We start from the raw sequence: 6283 nt of genomic DNA on the forward strand, positions 1-6283 counted from the left end.
TTATCTGCAAGATTCTTCGATGGTGATTGTGCACCTGCACAGTTGCAACAGATGGCTGCTGGCCGTCTCTACAAGGACTACAGTGGGTCTGCACCTTTGATGACCCACCAATACCATTATTTCTACAAGGACTGTAGTGGGTCTGCACCTCTGGTGGCCCACCAATACCATAATCTCTACTAGGACTACAGTGGGACTGCTCTGTGATGACCAACCTACCAATATTCTTCAAAACTTCGACTGACTCTGCTGTGGGTTTGCTCTGTTGTGGCCCATTACCTGTCTGCATGTCAAGAGTCAGCACTGTCCTTCCGTTGGAAGGACAACACTACTTCAAGACTGCATGGAAATCCACTACTTCCCTGTGCATTTTCTTTTACTGCTCAGACTTTGAGAAAAACGCTGCTACTTTACTGTGATGAATGATCAGGACTGTCTTTATGGACTGTGAGAAAATTTTAGCTTTTGACCAACATTGTATCGATAAGTGTGTGCATTTCATTTCTTGGTTATTGTAATCATAAAAAAAATTCAAATCTGTATTGTCCACTGCCCAAAACAATTGTAAATTTTTTTGTGGGAAGCGTGGGTGCTATGTAAGTAGGCTGTTTAGATTTTCTTATTGGTAACGCCACATAGCGCTCTGTATGAAAAATCACTGGCTGTGCTCTGTATGAAAAATCACTGGCTGTGCTGTGCGCAGTCTGTGGCTAGTTTGCATTGTTGTCTGCCATTGTAGTGGATGGCGGAGGTTTGAAATTTGTAAGACTGGATGTCATGAACTGCTGTATACAATATGACTTTTGAACACTATTGAGGTAAATACATTGTTTGTCCTCTATCAAAATCTTTCATTTGCTAACTATGCCTATCAGTAGTTAGTGCCTTCTGTAGTTTGAATCTTTTATTTATCTGGCAGTAGTGGCGCTCGCTATATTGCAGTACTTCGAGTAACCAAGATTTTTGTGAGGTAAGTGATTTGTGAAAGGTATAGGTTAATGTTAGTCAGGGCCATTCTTTTGTAGGGATTTTTGAAAGTCAGGTTGCGTTGCGCTAAAAAAAAAAAAATGTTGTGTGTCAGTTTAGGCACAGTCATGTATAATTTTTCTAAGGGGACGTTTCAAAATTTTCATTTATTATTCCCACAATTCGTAGATCCCTAAAACAGTTTATTTTATACATTATTTACTACTAGCCAGCAGGAATAACTGTTCGTAAACATTGCATTTCGACTTCAAATGTCCTAATAACTGTGGTCTCGTAATATCAGAGCCTACAGTGCACAATTGGGGATTGGTTTGGAATGTCTTTCATACCGTACGTGCTGCATCAACCCACTAATTCAAACACACAACCTCTCAGCACGCATTCGTGCACCGAAACAATCTTATTCTAATCGACTGCCTAACAAGAAACGTATACCTCAGTATCTTGCATGTCAAAGCTCGTCTGACAGACATATAACATCGACAGAAATTTATCTAAAAGACATTTATTTTGCTGCTATAGATTTCACGAAAATATTTAATTATCTATCTGTACTGTTTCCCCTCAATTAATTTCAATTCCAATTCACACGTCACACGCCTAACTACGTACCGGTCATGGCAACATAATAATGTGCCGTATCCCTGGTGCTACTCTCTAGGCTTTTCTTTGTACTCACCATTATGTGCCATGATCAGAGTTGCTCTACAAACGCTCAGTATTTCACACACGTTATTTTTCCTGACAAAGTAAAATTTAATCTAGGAGCAATTCCCTGCGCAATGCGGTACTCGTGGAGCCGCTGGGCGAATGGTTATGTACTCACCCGCGTTTTTCTCACGGAGTAAAAAATCTAGAGCTTCCCACGATGTTACAGATTTTCCTACTCAAACAATTACCATAGGTAATTTTCCGTGTTCAGCCAATCCTCTGTGCGGTGAAGACAAAGCCCATCTGTAATATCACTCAATAAAAGAAATTAAATTACTGAAACTGATATGAAAAATGTATTTCACGCTCAGATATTTATACAGCACACACGCAGTCCTGAAATTAAAAATTGTTCGAGCACTTCTTGTCCGTCTTGCTTATCAGCTCACTCTGACAAAGGCTGTAGTAAATTTGCTTACCCTTAACGAAATGCTTGACCTAATCAAAGATTTTTACAAAGCTTTCTTTAATAATTCCAGCTTAGAAAATAACACACGATTACATCTGAACTAAAACCTAACACATGCAAATAGATTGTCTTCCAATCAAGTCCAACGAAGCTGGATCATTGTTCCCAGATTTACGTGCCTAAAACTGCATCAAAATTCCGAAAATCTTGCCCATCTGTTTGTCGTGGTTGTTGTCCTGAAAATAAGAAACATTATTTGCAACCACAGGCTTCATTACTGTACTTCAAATTTACACCAATTAGTAGAAACATGTTCGGAGCGCACAATGAAGTCAACCGGTCAGACCAGGAACCAGCTTCAGGGTGTCAGAATATGGCTGCCCACAAATGAGACCTCCATCCGCTCAGTGGTTGGGGAATCGTCTTGCTACACTGGCCAACCACAGTCCAAACTCACAACTGATTTGGAATATCTGCCTTGTTTGGTTTATTTCAGCGACAGAGTGTGTGTATATAAAGCAGAGCAGGGTAGAACTTTCTTGAGCGTAGTTTTTCTATTGGCGAAAAATGTCCTTTATAGATTCAACTTTTGTGATTGATTCATATAAAGCGTGCCATAAATGTTAAAGTGCGATTTACTGTATGGAGGTCTGGCGTATCCGAGAGCTCGAATACAACCGATGTAATACTATAATAGTTACTGATGGAACAGCGGTAGTGTTATTTTCGGATGTATCACAGAGGACATTATTTATCTTCGTAACATGATTCGCTTATGGCAAAAAGTCTAAAAGTATGTGATTATCAAAATGGTTCGTATGGCTCTGAGCACTATTGGACTTAACTTCTGAGGTCATCAGTCCCCTAGAACTTACAACTACTTAAACCTAACTAACCTAAGGACATCACACTCATCCATGCCCGAGGCAGGATTCGAACCTGCGACCGCAGCGGTCGCGCAGTTCCAGACTGTAGCGCCTAGAACCGCTCGGCCACTCAGGCCGGCGATATGTGATATGTCGTGCCAGCTTAAATTTTCATTTCGCTAGTTTATAAATGAAGTAAAACGCGAATGCTTGAAACTGGCAAAGAAACATATTTATACGGATAGACAAAAAAAAAAAGTTGGAAATGTAATCCCAGTCACCAAAAATGCCTCGATTTGTAAGCAGAAGCCAGTTAATTAATATAATTGTGTCGAAACGAGTTTCGACATCGGCGAAGAAAAGGGCAGATCTATGGTGCCTGGCATTGCGCATTAAATGTCTGCTCAGTTACAATATTAAAAACACATGTTGAAACACTGAACTCCTGTTTTATCACAACAACGTTTTTCAATTTGCCGAGAACTATAACACATGAAATGTACATGAAATTGTGTTATACCTTCTTGTAATTATCGAGTCGGCGTTTTTTCTGCTGTAGTAAATAGGGTTTTAGAAATATATTTTAATTCAGGTTTTTAGTGGACGTTGTTATAAGGATATTTTTGTCGAAAAAACTGATTTTTGTTTCACAGTGCTGTCATTTTGTAAGAAACGGTTTTCTTTCCTGAAATATCGCCACTATTGGCACTATGAAATGATTTAAACCAGGTTTTGAAATTTTGTTCTAGGCCGAAAATTGTGACATTTAGAGCTTCCACCAACCGCCCTCGCATTCCGCGAAGACCTTTCATCAATGTCGTATAGTGTTCTTGGGTACAAGTTTTTTACTTAAAAATTTATAATGGAGCCTTAAGGGTGCACAATAAAGGTCCTAAGTTAGTTCTATAATTTCTTCGTTATTTTATTGAAAAAAACCGTGATATCGATTCCATAATCGAGTGTTACTCTGGTCTAGCTCCTTAGATTGATGCAGCAAACAAGAACAGATATTTGATGCTAAAAAACTTCATTTTTACAAGAATATCAACATTCGAAAATGCACAATGCCGGAAAAAATGCCTGTATGTCACGTCCTCCAAGAAATCGTTTTACACTGGAACTTTAAAGAATCAAAAATTTGGCACGAATGATTTGTGTGAACTCTAGCAAACTATCAGAAACAATAATTATTTTAATCAAAATATCCACGGGTGTACTGCCGGTCTATAGTGTCCAACGGGCACACACTATTTCGGCGATCAAACATGTCGCCATCATCAGGTGAACTGACGGACTGAGCTCCTGTCAACGTGCCGGCACGGAGATCCGTACGCTATGGCTGCTCAGAGGGAACTGGGTTCGGTCGCGGCGGCGGCCGATTTAAATACCCACCGCCCGCGGCGCGCTCCCTCCGCCGTCCGCGCCCCGCGCCACGGTAGCGCTGTGGAACAGATTGCGACGGCGTCTGAGATGACGTCGGTGTGATGGCTCTGTCCGCCGTGGTCGTCACAACTATGCGTTTGCTCGATTTACTCTTGATTAACCCAATCGCTGGTTGATTACCAAATACGCCGGGAGAAACTCAAGAATCACACAATAATTATTTTGTTATATATCATGACACACATTTAATCACGCCCATATCTGGTGAACCCTGCTGACGCACTGCACTATGTTCTCAAAAGTATCCGGACACGACAAAAAACATACGTTTTCCATCTTGCTACCTACTACAAGGTACACCATATCAGCGATCTCGGACGTCATTAGACATCGTGAGAGAAAAGAATGGGGCGCTCCGCGGAGTTCATGGACTTCGAACATAGTCAGGTCATTGGGTGTCACTTGGGTCGTACGTCAGTACGTGAGATTTCCACACTGCTAAATATGCCTAGATCTACTGTTTCCAATGTGATAGTGAAGTGGAAACGTGAAGGGACACGTACAGCACAAAAGCGTACAGGCCGACCTCGTCTGTTGACTGCCAGAGACCGCCGACAGTTGAAGAGGGTCGTAATATGTAATAGGGTGACATCTATCCAGACCATCACACAGGCATTCCAGACTGCAAGTACAATGGCAAATAGGAGGGAAGTGAGAAAACTTGGATTTCATGGTCGAGTGGCTGCATAATCCACACAACACGGCGGTAAACGCCAAACGACGTCTCTCTTGTTGTAAGGAGCGTAAACATTGGACTACTGAACAATTAAAACGTTGTGTGGAGTGACGAATCACGGTACACAATTTGGCGATGCGATTGAAGGGTGTGGGTATAGAGAGTGCCCGGTGTAAGTCATCTACATCTACATCTACGTCCATATTCCGCAAGCCACCTGACGGTGTGTGGCGGAGGGTACCCTGAGTACCTCTATCGGTTCTACCTTCTATACCAGCCTCGTATTGTTCGTGGAAAGAAGGATTGTCGGTATGCTTCTGTGTGGATTCTAATCTCTCTGATTTTATCCTTATGGTCTCTTCGCGAGATACACGTAGGGGGGAGCAATATACTGCTTGACTCTTCGGTGAAGGTATGTTCTCAAAACTCTAACTAAAGCCCGTACCGAGATCTGAGCGCCTCTCCTGCAGAGTCTTCCACTTGAGTTTATCTATCATCTCCGGAACGCTTTCGCGATTACTAAATGATCCTGTAACGAAGCGCGCTGCTCTCCGTTGGATCTTCTCTATCTCTCTTATCAACCCTATCTGGTACAGATCCCACACTGTTGAACAGTATTCAAGCAGTGGGCGAACAAGCGTACTGTAATCTACTTCCTTTGTTTTCGGATTGCATTTCCTTAGGATTCTTTCAATGAATCTCAGTCTGGCATCTGCTTTACCGACGATCAACTTTATATGATCATTCCATTTTAAATCACTCCTAATGCGTACTCCCAGATAATTTATGGAATTAACTGCTTCCAGTTGCTGACCTGCTATTTTGTAGCTAAATGATAAGGAATCTATCTTTCTATGTATTCGCAGCACATTACACTTGTCTACATTGAGATTCAATTGCCATTTCCTGCACCATGCGTCAATTCGCTGCAGATCCTCCTGCATTTCAGTACAATTTTTCATTGTTGCAACCTCTCGATACACCACATCATCGTCTGCAAAAAGCCTCAGTGAACTTCCGATGTCATCCACCAGGTCATTTATGTATATTGTGAATAGCAACGGTCCTATGACACTCCCCTGCGGCACACCTGAAATCACTCTTACTTCGGAAGACTTCTCTCCATTGAGAATGACATGCTGCGTTCTGTTATCTAGGAACTCCTCAATCCAATCACACAATTGATCTGAT

The 6283-nt window shown here is 41.7% G+C and overlaps 1 non-coding gene across 1 annotated transcript; it reads right to left on the bottom strand.

The window, feature by feature from the left end:
- Positions 1–3025: 3025 nt before the first annotated feature.
- Positions 3026–3109, bottom strand: Trnas-gga (transfer RNA serine (anticodon GGA)). The gene is given in 2 exon segments: positions 3026–3060; positions 3070–3109. It is a non-coding gene; the product is annotated as a tRNA-Ser (tRNA).
- Between the last annotated feature and the right edge of the window lie 3174 nt (positions 3110–6283).

Source organism: Schistocerca gregaria, chromosome 1 (genome assembly GCF_023897955.1).
Source record: "Schistocerca gregaria isolate iqSchGreg1 chromosome 1, iqSchGreg1.2, whole genome shotgun sequence".
Classification (NCBI taxonomy): Eukaryota; Metazoa; Arthropoda; class Insecta; order Orthoptera; family Acrididae; genus Schistocerca; species Schistocerca gregaria.